This window comes from Hydra viridissima, unplaced genomic scaffold, assembly GCF_058129835.1.
Source record: "Hydra viridissima isolate aposymbiotic clone 2 unplaced genomic scaffold, HvirCarnegie_v1 scaffold_23, whole genome shotgun sequence".
Taxonomy (NCBI): domain Eukaryota; kingdom Metazoa; phylum Cnidaria; class Hydrozoa; order Anthoathecata; family Hydridae; genus Hydra; species Hydra viridissima.
The window spans coordinates 448946-466532 of record NW_028324322.1 but is presented as its reverse complement, the minus strand read 5'-3'; the positions used below and the strand labels follow the sequence as shown (position 1 = coordinate 466532).

At 28.2% G+C, this 17587-nt stretch overlaps 1 pseudogene; it reads left to right on the top strand.

Annotated features, from left to right (window-relative positions):
• The first annotated feature begins 511 nt into the window (after positions 1–511).
• LOC149876261 (uncharacterized) lies at positions 512–14423 on the top strand (annotated as a pseudogene).
• The last annotated feature ends 3164 nt before the right edge of the window (positions 14424–17587 follow it).

The following is a 17587-nucleotide window of genomic DNA, read 5'->3' as shown; positions in this document are numbered from 1 at the left end:
AGTAGAGACTTCTTTAAATGACAGAAGTTAATTGTTTAAGTTTTACTTATCTTATTTTTTTGTCAAGAAATTGTCGAAATGGAAATAAGTTTTTTTTACCAACTGATTTTTTATCTTTAGAATAGTAGAAAAAACGTAAAAGTACTTAAAAATGGATTCAGCAAGTCCACACAAAGCAGACGATTTTTTTTTTTCTAGATAATTAAAATGAATTTTTTTTTTTTTTTGCTCAATTAGATAAGCACTTTTTATAGCCCATATGGGATCAAAGATGTTATATATAAATACACACAGAAAAAACCGTTTTTATTACTAATTGCTATTGTTAACTGCCACGTTTAAACTGCAGCAGTTAATATCATATACTTATACTATAGTTATTATTATAGTAAGTACTATATTTATATTTAAATATTATAAATATTATTATAGTAAGCGCTATATTTAAATATTATATACACTATATTTTACTTATAGTAAATACAATAGTTTTTATTATAGTACAGTTAAAATGTCGTGGTGCCGAGCAGTTTGGCTAGAGGAATCAGTAGAAGAAGAGCTGACAATCCCTTCAGTGTGGATTGAAGGATCCGTAAATGAAAAGCAGTTTGTGAGGTGGCATAATGGTATAAATATTTTAAAAGCTTGAAAGCAATAGGCAATACCACAGAACGATTGGTTTTGCTTTCCCCTTCTTAAGGAAATGTGTCGTCATAGTAAGTATTGCGAAACATTTTCACTAACTCGTTATTAGCAGTTAATTATTCCAAATCTAGTTTAGACAAAAGAACTTTTCGTACAAGTCTCAAGTTTCTACTTTTTTTTTAACCTTTACTTTTTTTTACACATTCATTTAAAAATATATATGTTTAAATGATAAAGCAGTGTGTGAAGGGTTTGATTTTACGAGTGAGGAATCTGAAGCTTCTAACAAGATTGAATTTGGTCAATTGACCCATGAAAATAAAAAAGAAACTAAAAATCAAAAGATACGTAAAATACGTATGTTTTGTTTGTTTGTTTTATTCTATTGATATATAATTTATTATTCTTGAGATATGTTTTGTATTAAGATATGTTTAAAATATTTATTGTATGATAACTTATAACATATAATACACTTTTAAGTTTAAACTGCCATTTATTTCAATTAACTGCAGTACTTTTATAAATAAGTTTGATAAAGTCACATCTTTAAAACAGGTTATACAGTATTGGCCATTAATAACAATCCATCATGTTATTGTAGTATGGATATAAGTTTGAAATTACATATTTTAAAAATCAAAAGAGATTTTTTCTTCGACTTTTTTTTATTCAAATAAATCAAATATTTACCATATAAACTTATTATAAAGTAATAATAAATAAAAGAATTAAAAACTGAAATATTGAAATGAAAACAAGTGTTCATATGTATCAAAAAAAAAAAAAAAATGTGGCCAAAATAAACAAACCACATCAACAAAATTAACTAATCATAAAAACAAAAATAAATTAAAAAACACAAAAAATAAAAAAATAAAAAATTAATATTTTGTTGACAATCCTTTAGCTTTTAAGCATTCATTGAGCCGTTTCGGCATGGAATTCACTAAGTGCTGAGTAATATCTTTTGGAAAATGTTTTAGTAATTTTGTTACTTCTTCTTTCAGCTGGTCCAGAGCTTTTATTTCAATTTTACCAAGATTGTCGTCTAACCAAGACCACAAATTCTCTATGCATTTGAGATCTGGACTATTAGCAGGCCAAGACATGACTTTAATGTTGTTTTCTTCAAACTATTGCTTGCAAATCTTAGCAATATGACATGGAGCATTATCTTGTTGGAAGATAATTCCCGTGTCTTTTCGGAATATGTCAACAGAAGGCATCAAATAATTATCTAATATGTCTAAATATCTTTGAGAATCAAGCCTTCCATCAAATAGTTTGAAGCAACCGACACCTTCATAGTTCATGCATGCCCAGATGCCTATACTGCCACTACCTTGTTTTGTACTATACATAGAACAATCAGGGCGCATATTTTCATGTGGCATTCTTCTCAGCATTACTCGGTTTTTTCTTGAATCAACCTCAATGTTCATTTCATCGCTGAAAAGAACGTTGTGCCACATGCTCTTAGAACAAATTTTATGAGCTAAGCACCAGTTTTTCCTTGCTTTCTGATGTTTTTTTGATAGACGTAGTTTTTTGCAAGCAGCTCGCCACATGTAATTATGATTTTGTCGTACTCTTCTAATTGTTCGAGCACTAGCAACAACACCAGAAGCTTCCAGCCATTTTCGACTGAGATCAGTAGATGATACCTTTCTATTTTTTTTCACTATGCGAATAAGTGAACGTTCATTTCTTTCATTTGAAATGCTGGGTCTTCCAAGACGCGGAAGATTTTCAATTGTATTGTATACATGATATCAGTTGATAGTTCTGCTAACAGTTGCATGTGTTGTGTTTAAATGTTTCGCAATTTTTCTCATAGAGATGTTTTGTTCATTCATAGCTATGATTTTACATTTTTTCATATTATCAATAGTTTTTCCAGTCATTTTGATTTTTTTATTGCTAAAATGTTGTAGTTAATTAGATACTAATTTTCATATTTCATTTTACACAAACTTTTCAAATATTTATAACAATTTTAAAAAAATTCTCTAACAGTAATTATTAAAATCGCAAATAAGTTCAAAGTTTTACTCAAAGACAAACGCAATTTTGAAAGAATTTTGAAATAATAGAGTGGATTGTTATTTTTGGCCATTATAATTTTTTTAGATTATGAGGTAAGTGTTAAAAAAAACCAGATAATTAGCGCATCGATTGATACTTTTATGAATATCTATATTTATTTTAAAGAAAATGTGATATTCATCAAGTTACACTTTTTATATTTGAAATGAGTCAAACAATCATGATTTATTATCAATCAAAGTCAAATGATATCAAAAAAATCATGGTGGATTGTTATTAATGACCAATACTGTATATATATACTGAACATAACTTTTATTTAGCTGTCCTGAAAAGCCCATGTTTGTCAGAGCTAGGTTGCGATCTCCTTACAGTGTTTCTTCTTTACAAAATCCTTCAGTAGGATCTCTTGCTATTCCAGAACTTGAGTCATGTTTTAAGCAGCCAATTTCAAAATTAAATGGTTCAAAATCTTCAACACAGTGACAGTGAATAATACCTACTTTTTCTACAAGTTGTTTTACCTTTTTGTCACCTGCTGTAAAATCAACCTGCCAATCCCAATTATCATCTTCAGTAAAATCTAAAATCCCTGTAAGACAGTTGTCCCAACCAACATCTTCAGATTTAGTAAACCAGTCATCAAGTAAATGCAGCTCAAAATAATAAAACTTCAATGTCTAGATTTCCTCTTCCTAAAGCCAGTTAAATTATTTATTTTTAATATTTTTATTGCACAAGTTACTCTTTCACTTTTTCTACCATTAAGTTGTATTTATATTAAGAGAAATTATATTTCTATTAAGAGAAATTTAAAAAAATTTTTGGGGTATTATTTGCCTATTTACCCCAATATTTATCTTATTTATCTATCAATATTAGGTATGTTTTGTAAAAAATGTAAATGTATGAAATAATAATCTAAAATTTTAGAATTCCAATACAAAGTAATTCATTTTACTCACACAAATTCTTGAAGAGCAATGCAAGATTAGAACACATTATGAACCTGAACATTCTTTATACCATGTGCAGCAGTTTGATAATTTGGAGGAGTTTGAGCGGTTTAATGAAGAACTTTCTGACGTAGCAAAATGTCAACTTTTAGTAAGTAAATGTATTAATATATTTTTTAATAACAAATGTATTAATACCTTTTTCATCATTAATGGTTTACTCAGCAAGTTTATTATCACAGTCACAACCTTGTATTTACTTATAAAAATATACTTTCGAGAGGTGTAAAAACCACAAACTTCCACTCCACTTCTTGAAGCTACTTCAGGAAGCTTTCTGAATAGCGAGGAATCCTGAAACTTCAAGTCGAAGATAAAGTTAGATAAGTGTTTATATATATATATATATATATATATATATATATATATATATATATATATATATATATATATATATATATATATAACGCTAGATCGACTTTAAGTGGCATTTTGTAAAAAACTTAACTTAAAGTGGCATTTCATAAAACGTTCGAAAATTTCTAAAGTTAATGATGATATTGAATAAAATCAAGTTGAAAAGTATTGTGAGATGAGTATTAAGTTAAAAGGAATAAAATTTACCAAAAATACTTTTTTTTAAAAAAAAAAGTCCACTTAGCGTTTTATTATCAACAAAGATTCCACTTAACGTAAATAATAACGTTAGATTGACTTAAAGTGGACTCATACTCTACATCGAATTGTTAATTAGTATTCGAGTCTTTATTATAAAAAGAGTAACAAAATAAACGGAGGAGATTCTCCGATGACGAGGTATGGCGGAAGGGGTAAGTATGAAAAACTAAAAAAGACGTTACTTCAGTTTAATAACGAATATAAATGAATAAAGCAAAATTTCTATATCAGTCTTAAATTAAACCGAATTATACAGTGTAATAGAATATAATAGAATAATAGAACTCTTTATGGGTTTGAAACAACGAAGCCTTTGGTGTGACAAGTTTATATTCATACATAAATTTGTTGTTTTTGAAAAATAACTTTGCCAGAATAAACCGAATAGAAATTTTGCGAATTATCTTCAAGGGTTGAAACAAAATAATATTATGTAATGGGTAAACTCTTTTCTGAAATTTTTTAACTAAGTCTAAGTATATCAAATTTTTTGAATTAGTTTTCTTTTTAATGACTAATGGATGAATTACTTTATTCTTTATTATTTTTTGTTAACGGAAAAATATAACGCTAATGCTAACTTATAACTTTTCTTTTTTAGTTTTTTTGAAACGCGTATGATTATAAACTGTACAACCGAATAGCAATTATGAAAATAGTTTAATCATTTTTTAAAAGCTTATTCCTTGTCTGAAAAATATAGGCTTTGAAAATCCCCATTATTTTCAAAACAGTAAGGGGGGAGGGGGTTAGAATAAACAGATAATATTCATCCAAAATTTATTTAACCGTAAAAGAGGCATAAAACCTGTATTTCGAACTTTAAAAACAAAAAAGTGACACAAATTCTAATGAGTTAGTTTTAAATGAATCGAACAAATATTCGAATGTTAATAAACAGATAAACCTAATTTGTAAAAGAACAAAAGTCTTTAGTTTTTAGACTTGGTAAACATGAAAAAAATAGACGAAAGTAATAACAACGCGGAGATTCGAGATGCTTTCAAAAGCGCAAAAAGAGTAGCAATTGTTTATATTGCCTAAATAAAGAGTTTATCAGACTCTAAATAAAAACTTTTTTTTTATGTTTTTGTTTATTGTACTAATTTTTTCAGAACTCGGCAATAAGTAAAAGAAACTTAAAACCTTATTATAAAAATATGGCATTAATAAAAACAAGTTACAGCTTAAACTACAGTTATCTACAGAATGTAAAGTAAATTTTAAAAAGTAACCATAAAAAGTTTTAGTTGAACAATCATTTAAATGAAAATTAAAAATAATTTAACGTGAGATACTAAAATAATATTCTACATGTATTAAAGTTTAAGAAAAAGGGATTATATTTAAAATTTTATTTAATGTATTTATTTATCTGATTTATTATACCGTATTCTATCTTATTTCTAGGAAATATACTATAAATGAATTTAAGCCAAATAGTCGCTTTTTTACAGTTAAATTTTAATTAGGGGAGCTTTATGTTACACTTATGTTAAGTCAGCCCTTATTTATAAATTATAAGGTATTTTGTATTAATTAATTTTTAATTTAAGCTAGTATAAAATCAAAAATATTTAAATGTTAAGTTCTGCTTTTCTTTTTTTTTTATGGCTGTCCACTTCGTTCTTTCATTGTTAATTTTGTTTCTAAGAGTTTTCTCTCGAATCCCAGTTTGGTTACAGAAGATTTTCATATCATCGGACTCTAAATGAAAAAAAAAACCTTTGTATATGTATATATATATTAAAAAAGGTAATCCGTAAAAACAAACTTCTTTAATTCACAATTCAGACCTGAAATTAAACAATATAAGTTTCAAGTCTGTATTTAAATTGATTTCACAAGGAAGGCACTTGGGCTTATAGAGAAATCGCAACAAGTAGAGTTAAAAGAAAATAAAGTTTTTGACTGATAACTTTACTAAGTTTGAAATAATTCATTAAAAAAAATGTATATAAACAATTACAATAAGTATTGTATTGTTTTTCTTTCTAACAAAACAATAAAATTCGAGAACTATTGTATTGTTTTGTTTTAATGAAATAAAATTACAATAACTATTGTATTGTTTTGATGAAAACAATTACAATAATTATTGTAGTGTATTACTTTACATTAAAGTAGAAAAGCTAACGTATTTTAACGTATTTATATTTATCTCTGACGAACTTACTCTTATTTTTGCTATTTTTTATTTACGGATTTGCAATATATTGCAAATTTTATTTTTTACATATTTAGATTTCGCATCACCTATCTTGTTTTGTATTTCTAAGCTCTAAATGGCTGCAAAATATTGCCTGTCTGATGATAGCCTTACTATTTTCATTGAAAAATAACTTTCATAAATTATTTTAATCAGCCCTTTTATTTTTTCCTCTTGATTTTAATGCTGCAAAGGAACTTAAAATATATATGAAAATTAACTTTAGTAACACAAACAGTTAAACATAATAATTCTTCTTAAATAAAAATGTTAATGTCTTGAAAAGTTGAAGAACCAACATAAAAAAATTAATGATGACGAAACGAAGAGCCAAAAGGAGATTTTTCTAAATGCGTTTAAGGCCTGAAAATAAAACAAAATGCTAACCGTACTATTTTTAACAATTTCTTCATTATTTTTCCAAATATCTCATACTTTTCCGTGTCAATTCTTCCGCGGAAGAATTATTTATTACGTAATAAAAAACCATGACTATAAAACAATAAAAAACCTAATTTGTACTAGTGGGCTGGAAAGAATTTGGCTGTCTAAAATTAAAGTTAAAATATAAATTTAGACTAATCAAAGTTTAAAATTTTAGTTTATTAGACGTTTATTGTGTAAATAATAAGTAGATAGCAATTCAACATAAAATGTTTTTTGAATCGGGTAAAATCGGTTGTACCCGAGAATGAACCACAAAATATTTGAGAAGATTTTATTTAATAACATATTATATAAATTACAACTAATATAATTAATGAAATTCTATAGAAGTTTTGGTATACTCTTTTTACAATACAAGACTTTACTTATAAATAGTTTTATTAGAAATTTCCTGAATTTTAAATTGCTAAATCAGGATAATTTCGTAGCAATAAGGTTTTTAGTTTCCGCTCATTGTGGTATTTTATTGGTACTATTACGTAAGGCATACGTTCGCAAATGTCCTTTTGATAATTAATCCGTACCAAATTTTATGTTGAATCGCTGTCTTAGGTCTTCCGAATCCCTTTCATTTGCAGAAAAATGGTGGTTTCCTTTTTTTTGATCCCGTTAACTTTGATTTTCAATATCTAAAGTTGCCCAATTTATCATTCTGGCTCCCGTTCCCCCTCCCATTATGGTTTAGTAAAATAGATTCAATCATTAAATATTAGTTGTACCCTATTTCAAGGGTACAAGAGTATATAGTCGGCAACTGGACTATTAAAACATTTATTAAATTTTGACAATAAAATAACTTTTTTTATTACAATAACTATATTGTTATTGTAATAAAAAAACCAACTATAACATAAAAAAACCAACTATATTATATTACAAAGACGAATTACAATACAATTTTTATTGTTATTGTAGTGGGTCAAAACAATACTTTTTTTTTTTCAGATGTTGCTATTGTTTTATAAAAATGAATTGCAATACAATATTTATTGTTATTGTATTACAGAATTACAATAGTTGTAAATCACAAGTATTGTTATTGTTTCTAAATTATGTTAATACAATAACAATAATTATTGTTACTGTTATTGTTTTCATTACAATTACAATAGTCCTTACCCTATTAAAAGTGTTCTTCAGAACTATGACTTTTTCAGCAAAAATACCGCTGTTCATAAATTTAAAATGGTACCATTAATTAGAGCACATTTTTTTCTATCTTTTGGTATATTGTTTGTGTAAATTTTGTATTAAAGATGAGTGACAGCAAAGAAAGTTTTACAAGCGAAGAATATTTAAGTAGCGGTGATGATAGTTTATTTGATGAAGGCACAATATTTTTTATTGAAAAATTGTATACAATATTATTTAATTTAAATATATCACCAAATCTAAGCACTTGAAGTTTTTATTTTTTATGTAGGCTCCAGTTCTGATGATGATGCTGGTGTTGATGATGTTTTAGATTGGCTTCCTGTTGTAGGAGATGACAATGGCCCTAATGTTTTTCCTTTTACTGGTCTACCAGGACCCAAACATACTATTTCACCAGAGTCAAAGCCCAATGACTATGTTGACTTATTTTTCACAATAGAATTTTCGGAAAATTTAGTAAATTAATGGGGTTAAATGGGAGATGCACAGCTATATGTGTACCTGTAAGAGCGTAAGACAATAAAGTGGACTACAAAAGTTGCCTTTTCTTTATTTGGCAGGGCTATTCTAAACAGCTACCTATTGTATAAGCTTAACACTAATGAACGTAAGCCCATGTCTAGAATAAGTTTTATGATGGCAGTTGTGGAAAGTTTAGCTGGAGGGTATCAACCAGTAAAAGCAGTTACAAAAAGACAAACATCTAGGGAGATGGAAGTGGCTAGAAGTACATTGGTACCATATCCACTTCCTCAACACACAGCAATTAACAATCCTTTCTATGGTCATAACCTTGTTAAAATTGGTTCAGGAAAAAAAAAAAATGTGTCGCTGGGCACCAAACCCGTGTCCGTACCAGTTGGCAGTGTCAGTCATGTTGTGTAGGACTGTGCCCTGGATGCTTTTCTAATTATCACACAACAGTTATGAATTAAATACATCACATTTCTTAAATTCTTTAAAAAACTACAAAAAATTAACTAAAACTCAAAATAGTTGTTATTTGAATTTTTTTTTTTTTTAGTTCAATTTCTCCGAACGGCGTTTAAACTTTATCCCGCGCTCAAAGGGTTAAATTTTATCCCGCGCTCAAATAATTTGACGGCACGTGTGTGACACGAGAAGATGCAATTGCAGTGTTCAAAGATAGAAAAGAAATGTTTGAGTGAGAGATTTCGAGGCTACTTGATGTCCAAGAGTTACGTGAAACAAGCAACATCTCTCAACGAAAATACATCAAAATTAATATCCGCTGCTACCACAATAGATACAAATATTTATCATATTGATTTTAATTCGGAAAACAAAATCACTTTTTAAGGTAGTTCGACATCGTATCAAAATTTTTCTCTTCCATATACATTTATCGACTTAGTTGTTCAAGATATGAATGTCAAAAATCATTTTTAGTAATAATAATATTAATAATAATAATAATAATAATAATAATAATAATAATAATAATAATAATAATAATAATAATAATAATAATAATAATAATAATAATAATAATAATAATAATAATAATAGTAGTAGTAATAATAATAATAATAATAATAATAATAATAATAATAATAATAATAATAAAAAAATATGTCATCGGCAACAAACTTTTTTTTTTTCCCTTGTTATTTTACATGTAAGATGCAATTTACTCATTTTAATCTTATCTTCTATTAAAAAACAAAGTTCTCGCAAAGAAGCTATTACATATTCTAAAATATGACCTGTTTAGTTTGGTTTAACTTTTTAAACCAAAGCTTTCATGACGTCATTTAAACATGTGCGCAGAAGAAAATATTACTCAACTACCTTACACAATTATATATATTAAGTAGATGTCTAACTTCACAAAATCTCCGTAAGAAAAAGTGAAGCATGTTTTTTAAGTTTTTAATGCCGGTAGCCGTTTTATTTTAATTGACAAAAATGAATTTTTATTTTGCTGTGATTTATCATTGCGTCATTTCAAGCTGGCAAAAAGTTTGCTTCACTGCGGAAGCGCGAGTTAGATATCAAGTTAATATATATCATTGAACATGTTTTCTCCTTTAAAAGTCTGATTTATGTGTGCTACTACATTAGCGTGCAAAAGTTTATAAACAACTAAATATTTCGAGTTTTTTCGTCATAAATTTTTGCTAGAATGAAATTTTTAACAATTGTTCTTTAAATATAACAACATAGTACAACAAACTCAAAAAAAAATGATACATAGTACAACAAACTCAAAAAAAAATGATAGCTTGTAACGGAAGGAAAAAATTCAAACTTTTAAAAACATAATCGGGCAAAAGTATGTAAGCAGTTCCTTGCCCCATAAACAAATCAAAATTTCATTAAGAAAAACATATTTATATTAAAATTACTTTACTGAATATAATTTTTTAATTAAATTTAAAAAAATGGTTAAATTTAGTGTCGTAAATCTCCAAAGTAAGAAAAAGGAACAATTCTACCGCAATCGTCATTTTTAACATTGGTGTAATATCAGAAATTAATATGAAGTTATTGCCGGAAAAATGTTTCATGGACCAAAGGTTTTAAAAAACAATTGTCTGTTTGATTAAATTAAAAAGTTATCTAAACTATAACTTTTTGTTAAAATTATAAACAAGATTAATGTATATAAAATTTGTTTAATTTATATTCTAGCTTACCACTCTAATCATTATTTACTTTAATCAATGTTTACAATATTTTATTAAAAATTATATTCGTTTTTTAAAGAAACAAATTAATCGTTTAAAGTAAATTTTTCCAAAAATACCCTGAAAACGAATGTTACAACATAAAACTATCTGAAATACAGTTTAATATTTCCTCATACTTGTTTTTGCAATAGAAACTCAGCTATGTAACTCTGGAAAAGTGGTTCACTGCTCTAGTGTTAATGGCGCAGCTTCTTCTTTGATCGTATCCACGAATTTTATTTGAGAAAATATTTTTTCTCAGATAAGCTGAGTGAGCAAAGTTTGGTTATTGAGATTGACAAACTTTCTTGGTGAACGAGGACGTGTATATATTACGATTCGAAATTTGTAGAATATTAGCATCAAAGGTATAGCCTTTGCGTTTTATTAGCGAATGACTATTTTGAATGACCAGTATATTCTAACATTCTTATTATTAACACGAAATATATTGAAATATATTGATGCCGATATTTAAATTTTGAAAGAAAAACTTAAAAAACCAAGCTTTAGAACGGTTTCTTTTCTACGTGAAATTTTAATTAATTATAAGTATATGCAGTCCTATTCCAGTAGCGTAGCTTCAGAAAATTCGCCTCTTCCGCTGAAATGTAATTTAGGGCCACTTAAGTTATCCCATTTGTAAAAGCAATACCGCTTTTTTACTTTTTCATTAATGCATCAAAAAGATTTACAGAAAATAAATAAATAAATACTAAAGTTTTACATCAAAGGATCTTTAAGAAATTAAAACACTGTCATTTTCAATTTTACCAAATTTATAAATAATTTCCATTACTTCCATTTCATGTGCAGTTTTTACCATATTGAAGAGGATTTGAAAGATCAAAATAATTTATGGTTTGATTTAAATTCAAGCGTTCTGCGGTTGTAAAAGGTTCAGCGGAAGGCAGAATAGAAAGGGTCTTATTGCCTCTGTTCAACTTGATGCTATAGCGTAATATTTTTAAATGATTGTCAAAACACTTTAGGCATAGAATAAATAAGCTATTCATTTTAAAAAATCTAAGAGCTTTAATATTTTATTAGAAAAATATGTTAAATTAGCAAAGCTGGTTTTAATTTGGAATTCATTTGTAAAGTCATCTTCATATTTAATTTATTACTTTATTAGTTGAATTCTTTGACTTTGATAGTTCGACAGACATTTTTATATTACTTTTTTAATTTTTTTTCTTATGGTACTGGTCAACTTTTTCTTCATGATTAAAAAAATAAATTTATTAATAAATACAAAATTAATTTGAATTAAAGTAGTGAAGCAAATAGTTTTTTTTCATTTTGTTCTCCCGCATATGTTTTTTTGGTTGAAAGCTCATCGCTCGCTTAATGAATTTATAATATAATTATATTGAAAAAAAGTCTAATGCAACTCACACAAAATATATTGCAGTAAATCAATAACTTTCTGAAACATTTTTGTTGCGGAAAATGATGTCGTTCTTCTACTCAAACTAATAGTGCTTACTTTGATCCCTGCGACAACTCATAGTACTCTCTTTAATCCCAACTCTTTTAAAAGTCTGTTTTTTTAAATGAGAAAATTATTTTTAATGTTATTTTGCAAATGCAATTTTGTTTAAGGTCATTTCATTTTAATAACATTTTAAATATTTCTCACAAGAGTGATGGTGCAGATTCAATTATTCTCTCTACTTATAGATGTCATCATTTGTTTATTTGCAAAAATGACGTAGGAGGTTTTAACAAACTTAACTGTCTGGAGTTTTTTAATCTTAATCCACTTACAATGCTGGTTTTCAACGTCAATGATACCTGTACATTGTTGGTTCTTTTTGTTTGAATTCTAGAATTCAAAAGCCAAGAAATTATGTTATAGTAAGTCAGTTAGAGAAATTATAAATAAACTGCTAATTCTTTTTTGTGAAATCATTTATATGTCAAATACCGAATAAGGATCATTTTTTATATTATTTTAGATATGTTAGATTGAATAGTTTAGACTCAGAACATCATTTAAAACGACTTACTGAACCATGTTTAAAACTTCATTTAAAGTGGACTTATTTGAAACGTTCAAAACTTCGCCTAAAGTGGACTTATTTTAAACATGTTTGAAACCGCGCTTAAAGTGGACTTAAATATACATGCTAAGTATAGCTTGAAAAACGAGTTTAAAAACCTCTTTAATATACTTTACAGAGAAACATCTTTTAAATAAACTCAGTAAATAATTTCTTTTGATTAAAAATGGACAACTTTACGAAATTTTTTTTCTGAACAAAACCTATGCATTAACGACCTCATTAATAGCATTTTTTATCATATATCTTTAGGAATTGAGATTTAATAATCTTTATAAGTTCTATTAGTATCAGGTGTATGATGTTTCATGAAAGAAAAAAAATTTTATTAAATAATTTTAAATTTTATCCATTTAAACGCTTCTCAAAATGTAAATCCACTTTAAGCGATGTTTTGTACAATGACTAAATATACATGGGAAAAAAGCGAATGCTGAAACTCAAAATTATGTTATTAAAGCTAAACCTTCTATCCGCCAATTTTCGAATAAATCATATTCTAATTAGAAAACTGGTTATTGACTTCTTAATAACAATAGCTTTGTCTAAAAATTTCTCTAAAACGTAAAGTGGCCTTTAAAAAGTCCACTTTAAGTAAAAGTCCACTTTAAGCTAAATTTTTACTACTTAGAAGGCCACTTTAAGTTGATCTAACAAAATATATATATATATATATATATATATATATATATATATATATATATATATATATATATATATATATATATATATATATAATTTCACCTCCCCAAGACAGAGGGGGTTCTACCGTCGAGGAGGTTTACACACACTATAAAATCATTGATTTTAGAAAAGACGGTTAACAATGATTGGCGGCAAGTCGTGCCATGCAAATATCAAAGCGATACTTTTAAAGTAAGTTTGTCAAAAAAAAAAATTTATCATCCAAAGACAATATACTACTATTTACATTTTCTCTGCTAGTTTATAAAAGTACTTAGTAATTACCCTATAGTATAAAAATGTGAAAACAGTTTTTTATACAGAGAACGATTTTTTATACATATTTTAGACTCATGACCAACAAGTTGATGGCAAGTTATAACATGGAGGGTAAAAACAAAAAAGCCTTTAAGAAAACAAACGTAATCAGAGTGATTGTGAGTATATTATTTTCTGTTAAAAGATTTTTTTAAAAGATTTTTTTACGTTTTTATTTAAAAAAAAAGTGTCTAACTTTTTGCAAAATTATATTGCACAACTCGAATTAAATAAAATATATCTAACACAGAAAGTTTCTAGTGAATCAAGGAAATCAGATATCAATCTGATATATAGAATATTAAAACTATTAGCCAAGTTATTTTGTTCTTGCTTTCAAAAAAAGTATATAATTTATAGCTGATAAATTTTTGTGTCAATGTAGATAGTATGCCGAAGTATACACTAAATGAGGTGCACCAGGCGATTGGTAATGTGTTGAAGCGTGCACCAGATAGAAAAGATGGCGGTGGACACGGCTGTAAAGCAGAAGATCAAGATTTATTTTAATAATAAATCTCAATTATTCTTAATGAGTTGCTTTCGTTTTTAGTTTTATTGATGTTTTAAACCAAACGATGTCGATGATGATGTTTTGAAATGGAAAGTTTCGTAATTTTCACCTAGAACAAAACTGAATTTTCAAAATTGATTTAAAAATTTACGCATACCTGACTATTTATATGGCGTTTTAAGTCGAATTGACTCGAAATTAACTTTTTTAAGTCTAATTTGTAATTGCAATTTAACTCTAATTTGAAAAATTCTCGACTATAATTTGAGCGTGCAGAGTACGTCTGAATTTGAATTTGAATGTACAGTGTACGTTCTAATTTGGACGAATATTGTACATTCAAATTTGTACGTCATTCAGTATTTCCAATCTGAACCAAAATCGAACTGAAATTGTACGTTCGGTCCGGACGTCTTTTGTACGTGCAATGAACGTACCCGGGCCCTCTGGATATATATATATATATATATATATATATATATATATATATATATATATATATATATATATATATATATATATATATTAGGGATATGACTTTTTAATTTTTTTTCAAATAAAATGTTTCCTGTATCATAAATCGATGAACTTTTACCTAAAATCATGAAAATAGGCCCAAATAGCTTTCTGCAACAAAAAAAGGTCACCCCCAAAATAAAAATTTGATTTACCATTTTTATACATTCATTTTTGACCGATGTTTTAATCTTAAGCTTAATTCTCAGCTTAATTCTCAGTGTTGCTAATGTGAGCTCAGTGTTGATAATGTGAATAGTTCTATGAAGTACTCTGCGTGTAACTGAGCTAATAAGGAACTACTGTAGCGAACTAAAGACGCTGTAAGTGTACGAAGTATAAGTAGTTGTAGCATTATCGTTAGGATACGGACTGGATTATCGAACTGTTATCAACATTGACTGGATTATCGAACTATAATTGGATTACTATACAGTTAAAGTATTTTATTAATTAAACGACTTTATTAAACGGATATTTACGCTCAGCTATCCGTAAAGTCGTAACAATATTATATGATGTCTCACAAGAAAAGTCATACCACAGTAACAAAGAACAAGAAGACTTGGACTAAAAATTTGGTGAAATTTCAAGAGTCACACAGAAGAAGAGGAAGCGTGGCTGTAGAAGAACATTCACTCGATGAAAAATCCAGAATACCACTTCAATTGCAGATCGTAGGAAGATACCAGTTTCTCGGAGCATATGTTAAAGGAAGAAAAGAACGAATAGACCAAATTTTTAAGGAAATTACAAAATTGTGGGACAATAAACTGAATTTTCCACATGTGTCTGATCAAGTGATAAGAGCAAAGCTTATGAAGGTGCTGAAGGTCTATGATGAATGTGTCAAGCGTGGAAAATATGATGTTCTCAATGCATTATTTGACATCACGAAAGTGAATGGCCAGTGGTTATCCTCGGAAGATAAACGTCTATACCACCTACAAAAAGAAAGTAAAGGACAGGTGGGGTACTCAACAGGACAAGTGGCAAGTAAAGAAACCATTCACCCTTCCAAGAGAAGGAAAGTCCAGTCTGGAACAGCAATACCTTCCACATCACAAGTCCTGTCTACCACAGACAGTGGTACTGAATCTGAAAACTGCAAAAGTAAGAGTGAAGATGATGAAGACGACGACGGTGATAAAGACGATGATGAGGACACTCAGAAAAAACTAGAAAGCACTACAAAAGTAAATTTGCTGTAAGTATGGTTACATCAAGTGGAGTTTCCACAAAGAAAGCTGCTAAAATATGCAATGTATTATCACAACAAGGTATTGATATTCCAACTCCAAGTCAATCAGCAATTTACAAGTCCACATTCAAAGAGGCAGGTAAATTAAAAAAAGAAATGATACAACAACTTAAAATGGAACAGTGGTCCTTACACTTTGACGGCAAACGAATAGATGATAAGGAATATCAGGTAGTTGTACTTCAGAATGAAAGAACTGACGTGAAACTTGATGCACTGCGTTTAAAAGATGGCAAAGCTGAAACTGTTGCTGAAAAAATTGCCAAACTTATTGATGAATACAATTTGTGGAATTCAATTAAGATGATCATTACTGATACAACAAACGTCAATACTGGGAAGAGAAATGGAGTTGTTGTGAAGTTGCAACGTATGTTTAAATTAAAGGGTGTCACAATACCACAATTTATCGGTTGTCAGCATCACGTACTAGACAGGATTCTCCGTCTGGTGATGGACGAAGAACTTGGGGGTGATACCAAATCTCCAAACATTGAATACCCATTTGTGTCTGAACTGTTGAATAAGTATGATGAACTGAAGGATAAGTTTGTGAATGGAACTGTAGAAATTCTTGATAAATCAGGGTGGAGAGACGATATGAAGTTTTTGTACCATTTAACAAGAGTGTTTAGGTTCTATGAAGAACAAAGAAACTTCCCTCTGATTCACTTTCAGAACATTCCTAATATGAGCAATGCCAGATGGAACTCAAGAGCCATTCTCGCCATTCTGGCGTTCATTCTTATGCCTGAAGCGAGAAAGAATTTGGAGAAGGTTTGCAGGTTCATTTCATATGAGTGGGCAGAACATTGGTTTAGTAGTCAAAAGTACAATGACAATGACTTCAAGAATTTATCTGATGTATTGAAGCCTTACAAAAAGGCATTGCAGTCATTCAAAAATCACTGGAAGAAAGAGCCATCCGTCATCGACATACCACGAAGTAATCAGATAGCTGAACGTGCAATCAAGGTGATGCAAGACCTGTATGCTTCCTGCAGAAAGAAAGACAAACTGCAACTTCGATTCATTCTAAGTAATAAGCGCTAGACTCTTTATGAGACGTGAGCATCATGTGACCCCTGTACTAAACACAGTAGGCCTATAGACACAGACAGTTATGTATATTGTTGTACTAGACGCTTTGATACTGTTAATTTTGTAATACATGTATAATTATATGTCACATAATGTTTTTTGTTATATCACAGTACATGTTGCATAAATAAATAAAATAACAACAGGAGTATGACTCTTACAACATCTTCAGCCTTTAATATTCATTTACTGTACAAAAGTGTACCTATTGAAAATTCGATTTTTTGGTTTTGGGGTGACCTTTTTTCAAAATATGTCAAAATGAAACATCTATTCGTTCTTTTTACATAAAAGT